This window comes from Phyllostomus hastatus, unplaced genomic scaffold (genome assembly GCF_019186645.2).
Source record: "Phyllostomus hastatus isolate PE091 unplaced genomic scaffold, TTU_PhHast_1.1 phas_contig_38, whole genome shotgun sequence".
NCBI classification, from domain to species: Eukaryota; Metazoa; Chordata; class Mammalia; order Chiroptera; family Phyllostomidae; genus Phyllostomus; species Phyllostomus hastatus.
Genome location: NW_025333869.1, coordinates 3,633,702 through 3,652,499, shown reverse-complemented (window position 1 = coordinate 3,652,499; position 18,798 = coordinate 3,633,702). Strand labels below are relative to the sequence as shown.

The 18,798-nt window shown below is 46.7% G+C and overlaps 1 pseudogene; it reads right to left on the bottom strand.

The window, feature by feature from the left end:
* Window positions 1-14,965: 14,965 nt before the first annotated feature.
* On the bottom strand, window positions 14,966-15,141 carry LOC123821209 (annotated as a pseudogene).
* Between the last annotated feature and the right edge of the window lie 3,657 nt (window positions 15,142-18,798).

Sequence of the window (18,798 nt, the reverse complement as noted above, 5' to 3'; positions counted from 1 at the left end):
GTCAAATATGCTGTGTCCCCAACACACTCACAACATGCCAGGCTTGGACTCCCAGGGTGTGGCCCAGGGAAATTCTTTCCCTGGCTCTGTGGAGGTCCTGCCTGCCTGCCTCATGCCCACAGCTAGTGTCTGTAGACAGGGTTTCAGCCTGACCAGTGAGAGGACCCTCCTCATGCCTTGCTAGGAACTGGGTGCCTGAGGCTTGGGCCCAAGGCTCTGGAGCACAAGTAACTTGGTCCTGTCTATCTGCCAGAGACCCTTTGAGGCTCAGTAAGGTCCACCTCCACCCAGAAGGCCTGAACTCAACTCTTAGCCCCAACTTACCCTTCCAAGGGCCTCACAATGGACTTATTTTTCTCCTCTGAATTTCCTTCCCCTCCCTTCTCCCTTTTCTTCTCTGCTTTTCCTTCTCTTTTCCTCCCCGCCCCCCTTCTCTTAGAGGAATCTGTCCCTATTCCTGTCACCTAGCCCAAGAACTGGCTAACTGCCTCACTAGACCTTGGGTTCTTCACCTGTAACATGGGAATATCATATGGTAACTGTCTTGCCGTGCTGCAAGCCTAAACCCACATGAAGCATCAACAGAATCAACACAGTTCCTGGCTCAGCAGAAAATGGGTGTTGTCCTCATTTTTCTTCCAAGATTTTCTGAAATCCAGGAAGCTGTCTGGGTAGGAGGCTGGGGCAGCGGCATGGTGTGAAGGCTACAGGTAGCCCTGAGTTGTGTCTTGGCTGTGTCTTCTCTCTGTGAGAACCAATATATCCCCAGTATCTTTGCACCTCCTCTCCAGGTGCCTGACAAAAAGTTAATCTCCAGGCAGCCAGGGTGAGCTGTTACTACTGATGTCCATTAGGTGCAGGAGTTGAGGCCAACAAGTCACAGAGGTTAGCTAAGTTAGCATGGAGAACAGGTGTCCCTTAAACCTAAATGACTACTTTCCTTGGTCTGGCTCCCCAACAGCACAGGCAACAATGCACACCTATATGGGGATGGCAGCCAAACTGAGACTGAACTGCCTGAGCCAACACCTATCCCTCACCCTCACCACTTGACCTGCAGCCTTCTCAGTGGAAGGAGAGAGAGCCCTGGAACCTGAGAGTCCTCTTTGCCACAGCAGCACTTACTAACCATTTCATTACACATTGGGAGCCCCACCTGGCTCCTAGGGGCTTTGCTCACATGGAGTCTGAGAGTGCCCAGCCTGAGGGCACAGCTGGCCTAAGGCAGCTGCCTCTTGCATCATTCTGGCCAAGGAGAAGGTCAGTCCTGGCTCACAAGCAAGCTGTGCAGATATTAGAAAATTTGAGTTGGCAAGTACAGCAAATATGGCCTGGATGCTTTTTAGAAAAAAACATATCCCCAGGTGCTTTCATTATCTGCCTTGTAATGCAGATTTAGACAAGTTTTTATGAATGCACTTTTTAAAATAGGTCTTAATGGATCCTTTGCAGTAGTTACAGTCCATTGTATAAATGCAAACAGGAGGCTTTTTGAAAACATGTATTATTGATCAGAAGGGTAGCAGCAATTAGAAGCCAGTGTGTCATATCATTCAATACACACTTCCTATACAGCCCTGCTTGTATTCACTCATAACTTTCTGACAAATTATCCTGTCACCAGGAAGCCTTTCTTTTCCATTTTGCTTCTGGAATTGGAGAAGGGCTGACTATTAGCTGGAGAATGAAAAATTAAGCTCACTATTACCATCTCAAAACCTAAATAGGACTTCTCCAGTTTCAGGCTAAAATGGCAAAACCATCAGGTAAGATGTGTGATACTTCTTAATTTTGGTCTATGGCCCACAATAAAAAACAAACAAACAAACAAACAAAAACTGGTGACAAGGTAGCGGGGGGTCTTAGCTGGAGACCCTGCAGGGAAGCCTACTATGTGGGAAGGATGCTGAGGCAAAGGGTAGTAGTGACTCAGTGAGGGTCCACAAGTAGATATGGACCCAATGGGACCCCCAATGTCGCCAATATTTTTGTTTCCCTCTTCTCAGTCATGGAACCTAAAGCAATCAAGTAGCATAAAGCTGAGACTTATTTTTGCTTAAAAACTCACATATGAGTCCATATTTCAAATTTCCAATTTGCCCTTCCATATGAAGAATTAATCTATTTAACAAACATTTGTTGGGTGCTGACTATATTCCAGGTGTTTTTTTCAGCAATGGAGATATTACAGAAAATGAAACAAAGACCCTTCCTTCGTGGTGCTTCTTACAATCACCAACACACAATGCATATGTACAGTACATCTGTAAGTGACCCAGATAGTGAGGGATACAGGGCAGTGTGTTCCTCAGGGTTGGGTGCCCTGGAGAGCTGACTTTGGGCAATGAGGATGGAGCTGAAGGGACATTACTGCCCTCCCTGGGAAACACTGGGATATGGGAAGGAGGCCACGGTTGGCCTTAGAGTTCCTCACACTGCCCCAGCAGGAACAGGATCCATACTCTTCTCCATCTCCTCATGAGAGCATCTCCTTAGCAGCCTTACCTTTGTCCTCATGGAAGCTGCAGCTCTGGTCTGAGACAGTTACAGTCACAGGATCTGCTGGCAAATATTCTGGCCTAGGTGGGCTTTTGGATATAGAAAAACCTGCTGTGCTGTTGGCATGCTGACAAATAGAAAGTCCATTGACTTAATGCCCTGTAATGGATTCTGAAGGTTCCTTGCCCAGGATGGCGTAGGCTGCAGCTCAAAGCACAAAGTGCAACTTTCAGATCCATCTCAGGCCTGGCTGCTGAGGTGGTGTGCTGTGAGCTGGAGGGGCGGGACAGAGGGAGACCACTGCTTGCCAGTGGGCAGGTACAATGTATAAAGGTACAGTATGGGTGGCTGCCCCAGATCCCTGTGTTTGCAGACTGGGCCAGGAGCCTAGTACTTACTCGCCCCAACCCCCATTAGCCCCTGCACACCATACCCAACTATTTCAGAAACCCTAGGGAGTTGGTTTCAGGTGAATCACAGTTGCCCTCATTGTTTCCTCTCCAGTACCTCCCTGAGGTAGCTACCTGAGCTTAGATACCACAGGGCTCCCACCCTTGCTGCAGACCCATCACAGAGGCCAGATGGGGCTGGCTCCCTCCTTGCTGAGAAGTTGGCCAGTCTGACCTTTACCCACGGAAGAGTGATGTCTGATAGAATGTTCCCATTGATGGAAACTTTCCACTCTGTGCTATCCAATATGATGGCTACTAGCCAATTATGGCTATTGAACACATGAAATATGGCTAATGTGACTGAGGAACTGAATTTTTAATTTTACTGAATTTATATTAATGTAAAATTTAATAGTCACATGTGGCTAGTATACTTATTGGGCAGTAAAGTTTAAGAAACAGCTCCTCAGCCTCTCCCTGGAGCTCCTGGGGGTGGGATGGACTCCTGGAACAAACCTGCCCCACTGAAGTGTGAACAGAGAAGCCAGAGCCTGGCGAGGTTCCCAGGTCCAGGCCCTGTGGGTACTGGGTGGCCCCAGTGGGCTCTCTGATCCAGCAGCTTTCACTCTTTCTGACTTCCTGGTTGTTTAAAGATCCAAAGACCCAGGGAGATGGGTAGCATTGCTGGGGTATACCCTGAATACCCTAGTTGCCTTAGAGCATCTTCTGTTCCTCTCCAGGTCCAGTTCATGACCTGACCATGCTTGCTGAAGTCCCTGCCCCTTGAAGGCAGAGTGAGTGCAACTCAGTAAAGGTAGGGCCCTCCTCTCATGGGCCTTTTTGGAAAGAGCTGATGAATTTGTGCATATTAAGATGCAGTGATGAAGGGTTGTCAGGGGACTCCGTGCAGCAGCCTGAGACTCAAGGTCCTGCTTGCTAATGCTGGGAGCTCAGCACTTGGTTCCCTCTCCATAGTCATCATCCCTCTGCTCCTGAGATCTTGCCTTCCAGTGGCCCCAGACTTAACACCTGCTCCCTGGCCACTGGCTTCCACCAGCTGTTCCTTCTGCCTAGAAAGCTCTTCCTGCCTCTTCCTGGCCCTTTCTGTTGTTCAACTCCTTCTCATCACTCAGAAATCTTGGCTCCAATATTTATCTCTTCCTAGTCCATGCTCAAAATCCCCATGGAGACACTCCAAAGGGGGCTTGGTGTGTCTCCTGGTATAACTGTGCTGAATTTATGCCAAGTACCTGGAATGGGGACCTAGAGAGGATTCAGAATGCTGGAAATGCCTTTCAGTGATTAATGGACCTCCAGGGAGAGAGGACGGTTTGGCTGAGGCAAAGCGGTATGCTATGGACCACAGGTGGAGTGGTAGGGGGCTATCTGTTGAGACCTTAAATGCATATTCATATGCTCCTCTGTACCCCTTCTTCCTTTGGGCTGCCTCTCTCAGGGGGAGAGAAAGATGCCCCCAAATAAATCATTTAATGCCTGACTTTTGAAACATTTGAGTTTCAGACCAAATACAGATGCCCTTTAGGTAAATTTCTTTTTGAGAAGTGTTTCATAGAGGTTTATGACTTTAATAGGTTTTGAGTGTAAGACAAGCATCAGGAAGTGTTTTGTTGAGAGACTTTCTCTTAAAAGCTCCACTCCTTTTCCCTCTGGCCTTTTAAACATAAGGATATAAGAATCCTCAGTGAGGGGAACATTCTCCTCCAGGTTCCCTCAGGATTTTCCCTGGGATGGCATTGCTCAAATAAGGAATGTTCTGGGAGGTTCTGGAGACCTTAGTGCTCTAAGCCAGCAGAGTTTGGTGGGGAGGCATAGGAAGAGGGTATCTCAGGAAGCTGATATGGAAGCTTAGAAGTGTCTTCTTCACTCAGAGCAGTTTCTCTTCCCAATCCACCTGAAGAAGAGCCTGGGCGGCTGGTCATCAAAGATGAGTAGGGCTCCATGTGGAGGATGGGGTGCCTCCAGAGGCTGGAAATATTCTATGGACTGGAAACTTTACAAATTTCCCCATGCTAAAGCCCAGGAGTGTTCAGGAGCTGAGCTCACTATGGGCTCTATGCCAGAGAGGAGACATGAGGAGAAGGTCAGATGCAATCATGTCTGGAAGCTTCTGCTTTGTAGCTGAGACAGGCTCCCACCTGCTTATCTCAGGCTCTGTCTGGTCTAGGATCAGCAGAAAGCCCTGGGTCCTGTAGCTACCCTCTGTCCAGCTCTGGCTTAGTTAACAAGCTCTGGGTGCTGCTCTGTTTTCAGCCTCCACCTGCTCCCTCCAGGATGGAGGCTTCTTTGTGAAAGGGGGGATGCCTTATTTGAATTGCAATTTATCCTCAAATGAGGCCAGCACCAAAGCATTATAACCCAAATTTCTGTGCTGTGGCTCTGGGCCACCTGGATGTGGAGGGATTCCCCTAGCCAAGCTGGATTGACTTCAGTCTTGTCTTCCCAGTAAAGTGGGTGTGGGTGGGGAGGTGGCATGTGGAGCCTAGGCAAAAGCAGAGGGGCCACCATGGAGACCCAGGATCTGGTTCACAGAAAACATACAGAAAGAATTGAGAGGAAATCCGTGGGGGCTTAGTGGTGGTGTGGGTTCCAACAACACAGGTAAGCAGGCCTCCTCCTAACACAGCTTTGTGACAAACACTGGAGATAGTGATCATCTGGACAGAAGCATCCCTAGACAGGATAGTACCCCTTCTGAGGAGCACAGAAATGTCTAATCAGTCAATGCACCAAGACTCAGTGTTGGTTGCAGGAAGCAGCCTCACATTTCATCAGGTGAATTATGTGAACACCTAGAACCATGCTTTCAACAGCTCCAGCTGCTGTAACAGAGAAACTCAGCTTCAGTTTTTCTGTTTCTGTGGCTATTCTGTCCTCCCATCCTGCCCCTCCATCTTGTACCCTTAGCTGTGGCGCTCAGGGGCCAGGCTCAGAATTTGCCCCAACCCTCACTTGTCAATATTTTGGCATCTTCCTAAACAGGAGTTTGTGTGTGAACAAGATCCAGTGTGGTCAACAGTCTCAGTCATTTTATCCCAGTTGTCTCAGGCAGTGGATGCTGAGAGGCCTGAACTTGATTCCCTTTTCCCCACCCCAAGAGTCTGCCCACTTACTCCTCCCCTACTGTTAACGCCCTCACCCATTAGCCCCTGGGACTTGCTAAGACCCTCACCAGGAGTACACAATCCTCTAAATTTTTGCTCCTGCTTTGTGATTCATTTCCTTGCAGGATGATACTTGGATGTGGCTGATTTCTTGTACCATTCACAACAATCTTTCCTGCTTTTTCACAGTGTGTCTTGGGAGCAGCTGCCCACACATTAGAAGCAGTCCATCAACTATAAACCATCTTTGGGGGCTCTCATGATTTTGCCTGTATGGGGGGCAGGAGGGAATAACCTCTCAGGCTCAAGGGAGGTATTGATTGATTACCCATTTGCATCTGTAATTTATCAGCTTTCTCCAAATCCTAAAGATTTGGGGTTTAATTACACATGTCTGACCCCTGGAAGAAAGTACAAGTGAGGTCATTCTAGGGCAAACCTTTGCAAGCTCAAATCATCTCTCCTAGAAAAAAGGCAGGTCTAGGGTAGATAGGCTTAAGTAAGAATAGCTCACAGCTGTTGGCTATGGACAATCTACCTAGGAGTAGCCTTGGACGGAAGTGTCTAATTCAGAGTTACAGTTCCTGCTCAGGTGGTAATAGTGTTCTATTTTACAGGTGAGGTCACTGAGGTGCCAGCCCAGGTATTCTTTTTCTGGAGGCTTTGCTCCATACCACTCGGTAGAGGGCTGTTTAAGAACAATTTGAGCCTGACCCCCAGGTTCTAACTCTGAATGTGGGGTGAGATGAGAGACTTCACTTGGAACACATTACCAGGAACTGCAGATGCTTCTGGTTCCAGGCCCAGACTATGGGGTCTACTGGGGTGCATGGTTGGATGGGAGAAAGGCAACGAGGGTCTCAGGGGTGAAGGTGCCCACCCACTTTGCCCTCCAGCCAGTATACCTCTCTTCTTCCTCTGTATCTGCTCCCTGTTCCCAGCCTTCATCCACTCCTGATTTATGCCCATGGCCTTGGATTTGCTGGGAGCCCACCCAGAGCTAACCTGCTGTGCTCCTTTACAAGGATCTGCCTGTGGTTGCAGACAGTTCTATCTCCTTCTGAGACCCATCTCTTCAGCTGAGCCGCTCATGTGAGGCTCAGACTCCTCAGAGTCCAATGGAGGGTACAGTGTCCTCAGTGTACAGGCACACAGGGTGGCCATTCCCATGACTGGGCCAAATTCAGCCCCAAATCTGTGACCCATCCCTTGTACAATACTGAGCTTTAGAGAATCTACAGCAAACACATTTCTCTTATCTGCAAAGCAAGTCAGCTATTGACATCATCCTGATGACCATATGTTCAGCTTTAGGGGAGCTGGTCTTTGTCAAGCTATAGTCACTTGGCTGACTCAGGACTTCTGTATGACCAACAGGGGCCTGAGGAAGCTGGGGGAAGAGGAGAAGCCATGGGGATGTCAGGGGACCCTGTGTCCTTGGTTGGGCCTTCACACCCTTCCAGACAGCACACACAGGTGGCAGTGGCCGTGGTGGCAGTTACTATGGTTGGCCTATGTATTGCTACTTACCAAGACAGACTTTGGAGCAAAGGAATTTTCAGTTTTCAATGAAAACCTTGCAGCCAGAGGATACTTAACAAGATATGCATTGTTCATAAATGTTTCCTAGACAATGAGGAAAACAGTCAGTTGAATAAAAATTAATCTGCCCCTAAGGGATTAATATAAAAACATCAGATGCAGAATTTCTAAGGGAGGCCACCTCCATCTAACACTCTCTGGGTTAAATACCTTGAGACAATGATTTACCTTTTGTGCTGTAGGGCCCTGCCAGCATAAATCACAGGGATAAGAAATGGGGCCATCTGGTTGTGCCTGCCCAGGTGGTTGGGGTGAAGGGAGCCGAAGGGAGCACGTGGGCTGCCCTAGAGGCTACTGGGGTCCATCCAAGCCCACCCAGTCTCCTTTTTTTCCTTCTTCTACCTCCCTGGTGAGCTCCAGGCCACGAGCTGACAAGTTTATGAATGCCTGGTTCATGGCACTGTCTCACTGGGCCTCACACCTGTCTCCCCTTCCCCTTCTAAGGGCCTGCAGGAAGTGGCCAGAAAAAGAGGGCAGGGAAGGCTGGACCAGGCACTGACTGAGACCAGAGCAGTGAGACTGCCATGAGCTCAGGGAACCTCCTGGTGGTAATCATACACACACATCCATCTTTCCTCTGTGACAACTATTGTTCCAAACTCCTGGTTTCGGTGAAACTTGCCTAAGCGAGCATGAATTCTCACCACTACTAATCTGGGATCTTCTGTTTTCTTCAAGGAGATGTAAGTCTAAGCACTTCCTAGCTAGTGCCTGGATGATTCTCTGCAGGGAGTTTCAATCTGGGGTTCATGCACAGAAGCAGATGGGTATCTTGCAACTATAGGTTTGGCCTTCCTGCTGTGCCAGATGAGCCAGGTAAAAGGAGAGGCACTCACCTGTGGTGAGGGCTGTGCTTGCTCATTCCATCTCCAGACCCCCGTGCACATGCTGTACCTGGGCAGGATGGACAGTGGGCAGGCAGGCAGAGTCAGGGCCAGTGAGCCTGGCCTCCTGCAGAGGTGTCTGCCCTAGACCTGGTCCTGCGGGAAGAAACACATTATCATCTGTCCCTCAATATTGAGGCTCTGGAGGAGACCAATGCCAGGAGACTGAGTGTTTGTCCCCTAGCCCCTCCCTGCCAAGCCCCAACTTTCCCCTGGGGGTTCCTCTTCATCAGCCACACTCCCTGCCAGGTCTGGAGTTCCAACAACCGCAGAGTGTAGAGGATACTAGCTCCTCTTTGTGCCAGCCTCTCCCTGTGTCCTGCCTAGTCCTCTGTTCTTACACTAAGCCCTACTCACTATCCTTCATGTGTGCTCTCTGTTTCTATTGGGCTCTGACCATACAGCACCCAAGGAAAATTCCTACAGGGATGAGTAGTGAGGAGACTCTCAGGGAAGTGTTGGTTCCCTGTTCTTGATGACATGAATCTAGCACTTCCAGGGAGGCATTTGATGACATCTTTGCATGCCCTTCCCTGAGCAGCCAAGGAGAGAAGCCTGTGTAATTTCAACACTGTTGTCCACACCCATATGGGGCCTGTTCCAGGGCTTAAAGCCAGGAACAAGAGACGCTATTCAATCTCAGGGATAGAAAGGCCCTGATGGACCACCCAATCTAAGCCTCAGCATACAGATGGAGGTACTGGGGCCCCAGAGAGACTGGTCAAGGCCACAGAGCAAAGCAGCCTTCTTGGCCCCAGGGCAGTACCCTCTGCCTATTGGACCTGGCTGCAGTGTTACCCATGGTGCTGGTCTGGGCACCAAAGAGTGGTACTGAATCTTATTGAGGAGATAAACATAAACCCAGACATCATTCTTTTCATTGTGTGACAGGCTGAATTGTGTCCCCCAAATCCAAACATTGGAGTCCTAACTCCTAGGACCTCAGCTTGCAACCTTAGTTAGATATGGGGTTTGTACAGATGTAATCGAGCTAAAGTGAGGTCATTGGGGTTTTTATAAAAAAGGGAAAATTGGACACAGAGATAGGCACCGAGGGAAGACAATGTGGAGAGACTCAAGCCAAGGAGAGAGGCCTTGGACAGATCCTTTCCTCAGAGCCCACAGAAGTAACCAACCTTGATGTCAGACTCCTAACTTACAGATCTATGAGGTAACACATTTCTCCTATTTAAGCCACCCAGTGCGTGGTACTTTGTTTTGGTAGCCACAGGAAACTAATATAGACTGTAAAGAACTTCATGATAATGAACTTGAAGTGCTGATAGCTTGGTTTGTTTTTGATTTTTGGGGTGGTGGTGTTTCAGATTTTTTTTGCTTTTAATTTTTTTGGTTGTTTTGTTTTTATGGATCCACACATCAAAATGTATTGATTAACAATAAGAGGTTTAGGAGTAGATACTGATGGGAAAGGCTGCCTGGTACATCTTGGGGCAGTGGCTCTTAAGGGATGGTGGTTCCAAGGTTGTTGGAATGGAAGTCAGAGATTTGCTGGAGGCAAACAGTGGGCAAAGGAAATACAGCCCACATCTGCTGCTGTCTTGGTGTTGTTTTGCTATCTCTGTTGATGATAGTGACATTGATCAGGAACCCCTTGGCACCCCAACTAAGGCACTTCCCTCCAGTCAAAGAGATGGAGGAAATGAGCTTCTGAGTGCTTGCTTGTCCTTTTACATAATAGCCTAGTGTTATTTAAATAGAAAGGATTTCCTGGGCATTGTTGGTGTAGGTGTAATCATACAATATTATTTTAAATAAAACTGTTACAGAACAGACGGGGGGGGGGTGGGGGGGGGGCGGGGGGGGCGGGAGGGTGAATTATATACTATTACCAAATGGACCCACCTTTGTGCTCCAGGGCCCACCTGCCCCCATACTAGGTTTGCCTTGCCCACTGCCAGGGAAAGACGTCTCTCAGTGCCAGAGACTGGTGAAAAAAAAAGGGTGTTATTTATTTAAAAATTTATACAGACTTAAGAGTAATGACTTAATGTCTTCATTAAAAATACCAATGTTCTTTAGAATACCCACAAATGCACAGTCCTTTCTTCTCTCCTTTGCCCAGTCCAGGGTACCATATCTCAGGGGAAAAAAGTAGAAATCTGTGGTTCAGGCAGTCCCTTGGCTCTGGTGCCATCAGCTGTGTTGCTTCTGTGATCTCCAGTTAATCCAAAACCATGTGGCACTTCTTGTGGCCCACCAGCAAGAATACTTTCACCCCTTATCTTCCAGGCAAAGTCTCTCCTGCTTCCTAAGCCACGTGGCAAAAAGGGAGCACCCTAAATCTGCATGGTTCTAACTTTCGCCAAAGCTGCATGGTACCCAAAATCCCCAGCATGGGTGCTGTGCCTGGGTTTAAATCCCAGTGCCAATCTTCCTCTGCAGCACCATTTCTGACTCCTCCCACAATACATTACACCTGACAGCATTCTGATATTCTTCCTGCTTTACTGGGTTACCATAGTAAGTCCGGGCAGCTGTAGCCCCATGGTATGGAGCCAATCTTCTGTAAGCTTTTACATAGGCGCTGTACCTAGAGGGAGTTGACTCCCAGTTACACCATGAGTTGAACTCACTCCCACCCCCTGGCTCCAATCATAGCCACAGCTATTTAACATATCTATGAAACCAGTTAAAACTTATAGATATGTTAAATGACCATTCTGGAGGTTATCTGCAAAACTGTAGCTATTCAGAACAACTCTCAATGGCCCTGCTCCATGCGCCCCATCCCCCAGCTCAGACTTGTGAGGGTGCAGGCATCCTATATATATATTTTTTTTTCTAATATTTCCTGGACACCCTGACTTCTGGACCCATTACAAATCCCCATTTGGGGCCCACCTTTGGTTGCACCCTGTTACGAAATCATATACTTTCACTTGGTAAAATTTATTCCAGAGAATTGCAGTGTGTTGTTTAGTACCCTTTGATCTACCCTGCTCAGTGCGTTTTGGTGTTCACAGCAGCCCTATTACTGCTGCTTTTCAGAAGTTTAGTAAAATCAATATCTTTACAGGCCAGAACTCAGCTTGCTGCAAGTTCACAGGAGGGATTCAGAAACGTCACAACCTCAGGTCCTTTGCACTGGTTGTCCCCACTATCTGGGAGGTGCTAGCAGCCCTGATGCCTGTGGTCTCTCCCTCACTTTGCACAGGTGTCTACTCACATGTAGCTCCTTAGCAGGCCTTACCTGGCCATACTAAATTAATTAGTGCTTACACACTATCTCTGTAGGAGAGTGCAGACAGAGGGGGCCCCAAATAGAGATTTGGAATGGGGTCCAGAACTCAAGGTGTCCAGGTGATTTTAAGATGTCCTCACCCCCACCCCCCAAGTGTGAGTTGGGGGAAGGGACAAATGAAGCAGGGCCATTGAAAGCTGTTTCGCATAGCAACAGCCTTGCAGCTACCCTCTAGCGTGGTCATTTAACATATCTATAACCTTTAACTGGTTGCATAGATATGTTAAATAGCTGTGACCAGCTCTGAGCCACGGGAATGGAAGTAACTTCCCCACCAAGATGTAACTGGGGGGCAGGTCCCCCAAGTTACAGTGACTGCATGGGAGCTCAGAGAAGACTAGCTCCATGACATGGGGCCACTCCTGCCCAGACTCATGATGGCAGCCCAGTAAAGCTGGAAGGATATGAGTTCTGGCATGTGAGGCCGAGTGTGGGAGGAGTTGGAAATGGGGCTGCAGAGGAAGATTGGCCCCAGGGATTTAAGCCCAGACATGGCAGCCATTGGAGGGAGAACCATGCAGCTGTGGCAGTGCAGGGAGGACTGCAGCCACGGAGGAGAGAACCATGTGGCTTTAGTAGAGTGGGGACTCCCACAGCGGTGCAGACACCATCCCAGATGCAGCCGCCTGCTGCTCCTCTACCACCTGGCTCTGAGCCCCAGCCAGCTCTGCAGCAGTGGCCTCGAGAAGGGGCCACCAGTAAGTGACTCAGGAGCACCGGGTCACTGCCCCACTGCTGCAGCCACCGCTAATGCCACTGCCAGGCCTCCCAGCACTGCGACAGAGCTCTCACTGCTCGGGCTCAGGCAACCTCGCAGCCACCTACTCTGGCCAGGACACGATGAGCTCCACGCTAGCCCTCTTGGTGCTGCTGCCACCACCACTGCATCATTCTCCCAGAAAGGGGGACACCCCCGCCCCCGCAGCCATGAGAAGTATCACCATGTGGCTTTAACAGAGAACCACCACGCGGCTTTAGCTGGAGATCCTGGCAACACAACCAATGGTGCTGGGAACTGAGGAAGTCCTGCCAGCTGAGCACAAATTACTAGGAAGAACCGAGAGCTGCCTGAGTCACGTACTTCTATTTCTTTTCCTGAGATGTGGTACCCCAGACTGGGCAAAAGGGGGAAGGAAGAACTATGTGTGTTTGTGTGTGTTTTAAGGGACTTTGGGATTTTGACAAAAACATTAAGTCATTACTTTTAGTCTGTATAACTTAAATAAATAATTCCTTTCCTTTTCACCAACCTCTAACATGGAGAGCTATAATTCTCTGGCATAGGGAAAGGTGAACCTAGTACAGGGGGACCCCAGGAGAAATGGGGGTCAATTTGGTAGCATTGTGGGACCCTCTTCCCTGGTGGCCAATTGGGGAAGATCATGGGAAACCACATGTGCAGTAGCTTTAAAGTAATGTAACTACTTGTATATACTCAGTAAAAGCCCACCAAAACTAGCTAGAAAGGATCCCCCTATAAGAATAGTGTCCCTCCAGCCCATGAAGTCAATCTCTGCTTGGAGTTGGCCTGCTCCCATGTTCTCTTCTATGAACTCTGGGTGTTCGGTTCAATTCTTTGTCCTGATCACTAAGAACCTGGTTACCTGTGCCCGCCTGTGACATCTCTACTCTGCTTTGCTCTGCTTAGAACTCTCTTATATTTGTACCATTGCATGTGTTTGCATATTTATGTGTGTGTGGTTTTCCACTATAATGTAAGCTTCTGATGCCAAGGAGCTTTCTCTTCTGTATCCATCAGTGCCTAGACCAATTCCTGGAACATTACATTCTCAACAAATATTTGTAGAGTAAATGAATAAATGAAACGGTAATGCTTCCACATCAGGACACATGGCTTACCTTGGGTCTCCCAACACTTCTTGTGTGAATGTGCCAAGGTTTAATTAACCACCTTCTCACTAAAGGACGTTTAGTCTTTCTATTCTTTTGCTCTGATAAACAAAGTTGCACTGCACATCTGTATATGAGGGGGGACCCTAACCCCCCAGAATTTATTTATTAAAAATTGTGTATTTATTCTTTCATTTTTAAACTTCAGTCTCCTTCAAAGTAATCTCCATTTAATGCAATACACCTATCAAGACAATTGTTCCAATGCTCAAAACAGTTTTTGAACTTGTCAGTTTTGACGCCCTTTAGTTCTGCTGTTTTATGTTTCATCTCTTCTGCATTAGCAAAACGTTTCCCTTTGAGGACTTTTTTACCTGGTGAAACAAACAAACAAAAAAAAAACAAACTCAGGGTGAGATTTAGTAAATAAGGAGGGTGGGGAATGGGGGTCATGCCATTTTTGGTCAAAAACTGCTGAACACTCAGCATGGTGTGGACAGGTACACTCATAAATCACCCATCATGAAATGGGCAAACATGTTGAAAGAGTCTTCAAAAAATTCACTGAAGCTGAACTCAGCCTCTCACAACAATGCCAGCTAGTACACTGATACAGATGGGTCCTGAGAACACTCACCTAGTAGGGGAAGCCTGTACTACAAGGGGCCCACCCTTCAAAAGATAATTCCATCATTTGGGGGTTCCCCCCATATAATGATATTTGCATTCATGTGTGAATATAATGAAAAAAATCAATAATTCCAGGCTCTTAATTCAAGGAGGTGTACATATAAAGCTTTGGTAAATAGTGCCAAACTCCCACAAGAATATTTTTTAAAATTCTCCAAGGAGTGTATAGAGAGAACCCATAGACACATGAAAAAATGCTCAACATCACTGGCCATCAGAAATATGCAAAATAAAACTTCAATGAGATACCACTTCATGTCAGTCAGTGGCCATCATTAACAAAATAAATAAGTGCTGGAGAGGTTGTAGGAAAAAAAGAACCCTGGTACACTATTGCTGAGAATTCTGACTGGTGAAGCCACTGTGGAAAACAGTGTGGAATTTCCTAAAAAAACTAAAAATGGAACTGTCTTTTGACCTGGCAATTCCACTGCTGTGATTATACATTAAGAATCCTGAAACACCAATTCAAAAGAACCTGTGCACCCCAATGTTCATAGCAGTATTATTTACAATAATCAATCACTGGGAACAGCCTAAATGACCATCAGTAAATGAGTGGATCAAAAAAAATGTGGTACATTTACACAATGGAATAATATACAGCAGAAAAAAGGAGTACCTATCCTTCATGACAGAATGGATGGAACTGGAGAGCATTATGCTAAGTGAAATAAGCCAGGTGGTAAAAGACAAATACCATATTATCTCTCCTATAAATGGAACCTAATCAACAAGACAAGCAAATGAGCAAAATAGAACCAGAGACTTGGAAGTAAAGAACAAACTGATAAGAACAGATACTACACTTGATCTTAGCCAATAGGCTGAGAAGTGATATATTGATGTGAGAAATAGACATTGATCAGTTGCCTTCTCGTATATGCCCTGACTGGGAATTGAACCTGCAGCCTTTTGGTCTACAGGATGATGCTCCAACCATGGTTGAGTATAGTTGAAAAATAGAGGAAGAAGTGAAGGTTATGCAAAGTGAAACAAAGCAATATATATAGGGAACCAACAATGAAGGGAAGGAAACTGGGACTCAAATCAATGATTTAGAGCAGAAGGAAGAAGTATACATTCAACCAGAACAGTGAAGAAACAAGAATTCAAAACAATGAGAGGCTTAGGAACCTCCGGGACAACTTTAAGTGCTTCAACATCTGAATCATAGGGATGCCAGAAGGAGAAGAGGAAGAGCAAGAAATGGAAAACTCATCTGAGAAAATAATGAAGGAGAATTTCCCCAATCTGGAAAAGGAAATAGACTTCCAGGAAGTCCAGGAAGCTCAGAGAGTCCCAAAGAAGTTGTAACCAAGGAAGCACACACTAAGGCACATTATAATTACATTACCCAAGATTAAAGATAAGGAAAGAAATCTTAAAAGCAGCAAGAAAAGAGGAGAGAGTTACCTACCAAGGGGTTCCATAGACAATCAGCTGATTTCTCAAAAGAAAACTTGCAGGCAAGAAGGGGCTAGAAATAAGTATTCAAAGTCATGAAAGCCAAAGACCGATGACCCAGACTACTCTATCCAGCAAAACTATCATTTAGAATCAAAGGACAGAAAAAAGTGCTTCCCAGATAAGGTCAAGTTAGAGAAGTTCATCATCATCAAGCCCTTATTATATGAAATGTCAAAGGGATTTATCTAAAAAAAAGGAGATGATCAAAACTATGAACAGTAAAAGAAAACAAACTCACAACTATCAAAAACTGAACCTAAAAAAAAAACAACTAAGTAAACAGCTAGAACAGGAGCAGAATCACAGAAATGGAGATCACATAAGAGTTATCAGTGGTGAGGGGTAGGGGAGAGAATGGTAGAAAAGGTACAGGGAATAAAAAGCATAAATGATAGGTACAGAATAGACAAGGGGAGGTTAAGAATAGTATAGGAAGTGGAGAAACCAAAGAACTTATATGTAAGACCCATGGACATGAACTAAGGAGAGGGAATGCTGGTGGGAGGGGTCATGCAAGGAGGAGAGGAATAAAGGAGAGAGAAAAGTGGGTCAACTATAATAGCATAATCAATAAAATATATTAAAAATAAGGCTATAAACAAACAAACAAAAGAACACACTGACAGTGACCAGAGGGGAGGGGTAAGAGCGATAATGGGGGAAAGAGGGGGGAAGGGGCAAGTAAAGGAAGATGAATAGAGGATTCATGGGCACAGAAAATGGGGGGAGATTGACTGTGGGAGTGGGGGTTTGTGGTGAGCAAGGAGGAAAATGACCGGACAACTGTAACTGAACAACAATAAATTAAAAAACAAACAAACATGACTTTTAACATTTTGACAACACATGTTTAAAAGAACAAAATTAGCACCAGTCTTCTTTGAGGTCTTGAGACTGTGAGATCACTCTCTGGGTCTAGGTGTCATTTCACAGTGGTGATGCTGAGTCTGGGGAGGATGTGGGACTATGGTTTCTTGGCCACTGTGGCTGTGGTAACCAGGATGGCCTCAGCATGGGGTCTCACACACTAGCTTTTCTCACTCTTATGGAAATCAACCCTCAGTGTTGGTCACTTGATCACTTTTGTGACACAGGGAGATAAAGCCCAATACTGGGATGGATGGTGGTAAATCATCCTAAAGAACTTCCTGAAGTTCCCCTGCACCAATCCAAAAGCTCTTATTCAGCACCAGCTATGTGCTGCAATGACATTCTTGTAGGTGGTAAGGTTACAGTCTGCAATACCAGAAAAATTCTGCCTGCAAAGAGCTTGTATTCTACTTGGGAAAAAAGACAATGAACAGAATATATGAGTAAACTATAGTATGTTAGATGGAGAGAAATGCTATGAACAGTGTGCTAGCCCACCCTGTTAAGCCAGTTTTGGAAGTGGCTTCAGGTGCTCAAGCTCTTGTGCAATCCCTTTCCTTTGACTGTAGGCTGGACCTAGGACTTGCTTCTAATGACTAGAAAAGAAAGAAATAATGGGATACCACTTCTAAGATTATGTTGAAAATGGTTGTGACTGTCTTTCTGGCACTCTCCTCCTCCCTCCCTTGCACACTGTGTTATTTTGAGTAGCACAGTGGTGGGTCTATGTGCCAGGGCCTCCACCAACAGCTCTCTAGGAACCAATTCATGCCCACAGCCTCCTGAGAGAGCCGAAAGTGGATCCAACCCTGAGATGATTGTAGCCCAGCAGGGACCTTGGCCGAAGACTGTGGGACACACATAGCCAGAGGAATAGCTAACTCACACACAGATTCTAAACCACTGAAACTTTGAGATAACAAATGTACAAATATAGTTGTCTTCAGACACTAAGTTTAGGTTAATTTGTTATTCAGCAATCACTAACTAACACAAAAGGGAATAGAGAGTACCAGGGCAGGAGTGCAGTTTAAAACAGGGTGGGAAAGGGGTTATTTGAGCAAAGACTCAAAAAAGAGAGAGCCATAGGACCTCAGGGGCAGAGCTGGATTTGGAGGCATGAACCTGTGGGAGTTCAGGACAAGGGTAGCTGGAATAGATGAAAGAAGTGAGAGGCATGGGGGAGGGCAGAGAGGGGAGGGAGGTGTCATGCTAGCATTTGTGCTTCAACTTTGAATTTGGGGAAAGGGAGCCTTTAAATAGGACTTTGAGAAGTTGCACATTTTAACAGGGTCCAGGTGGGCCGTAAGAGTGTTTGGGAAGGTAGGGGTAGAAGGGAGATGAGCAGCAGGAAGTAAGGTCTTGGGTTTACTTTAAAGGTGACCACAGGATTAGACATGGGATATGAAGGAAGAAAACTGTTCTTACATCTGAAGGAAGGAGGGGTAGCAGGCAGGTCTGTGGGGACCTGGATGTCAGGGTTCAAAGCTCAAATCCTAGAGGCCTGTCTGACCTGGAGGCAGAGAGCTGGGCCAGGCATCTTGTAGATTTTTTAGAGCCCTGAGGCAGGAGTGAGTATGGAAAGGTGAGGAGAGGGCTGAGGGGAAGAGGGGCTGGTACAGGGAGTTTGGATACAGATGAGGACAATGTGAGAAACAGGTGAGTCACTGTGGACAGGTCTGTAAGGTGAGGCCAAGCATTGTCTAGGTTTTAGCATCTCAAGGGTCAGTGGTAGTGAGAGTGTCTCAAGCCTTTGTAGAGGTCTCGAGAGATTATACAAGGGACACAATTTGAACCAGTTTTATTGTCAAGAAGAGCAAAGAAATAGGGCTGCAGCTGAAGGGCAAAGTGAGTCCAACAGAGAGGTGTCTTCGATGGAGAAGTAACAGTATATTTGAACCCAAGAGAACTATTCACCTAGACTGGGGAAACACCAGGATGCAGGGACCATTTACACTGAGGGGAGGAAACTACACTGGGAGCCAGTGGGAACTGAACATCTGGTGCTCAGGAAGTCCTGGAGGGTGCAGGGCCCCTGCAGCATGTTCTAGTGCCCTGACATTCTGCCACACTGGCAAAAAAAGTGACGCTGGGGGTGACTGAGAGAACTGGAGCTGAGCTGGAAGACTGCACTTGGAATTTCCTGACCTGGACAA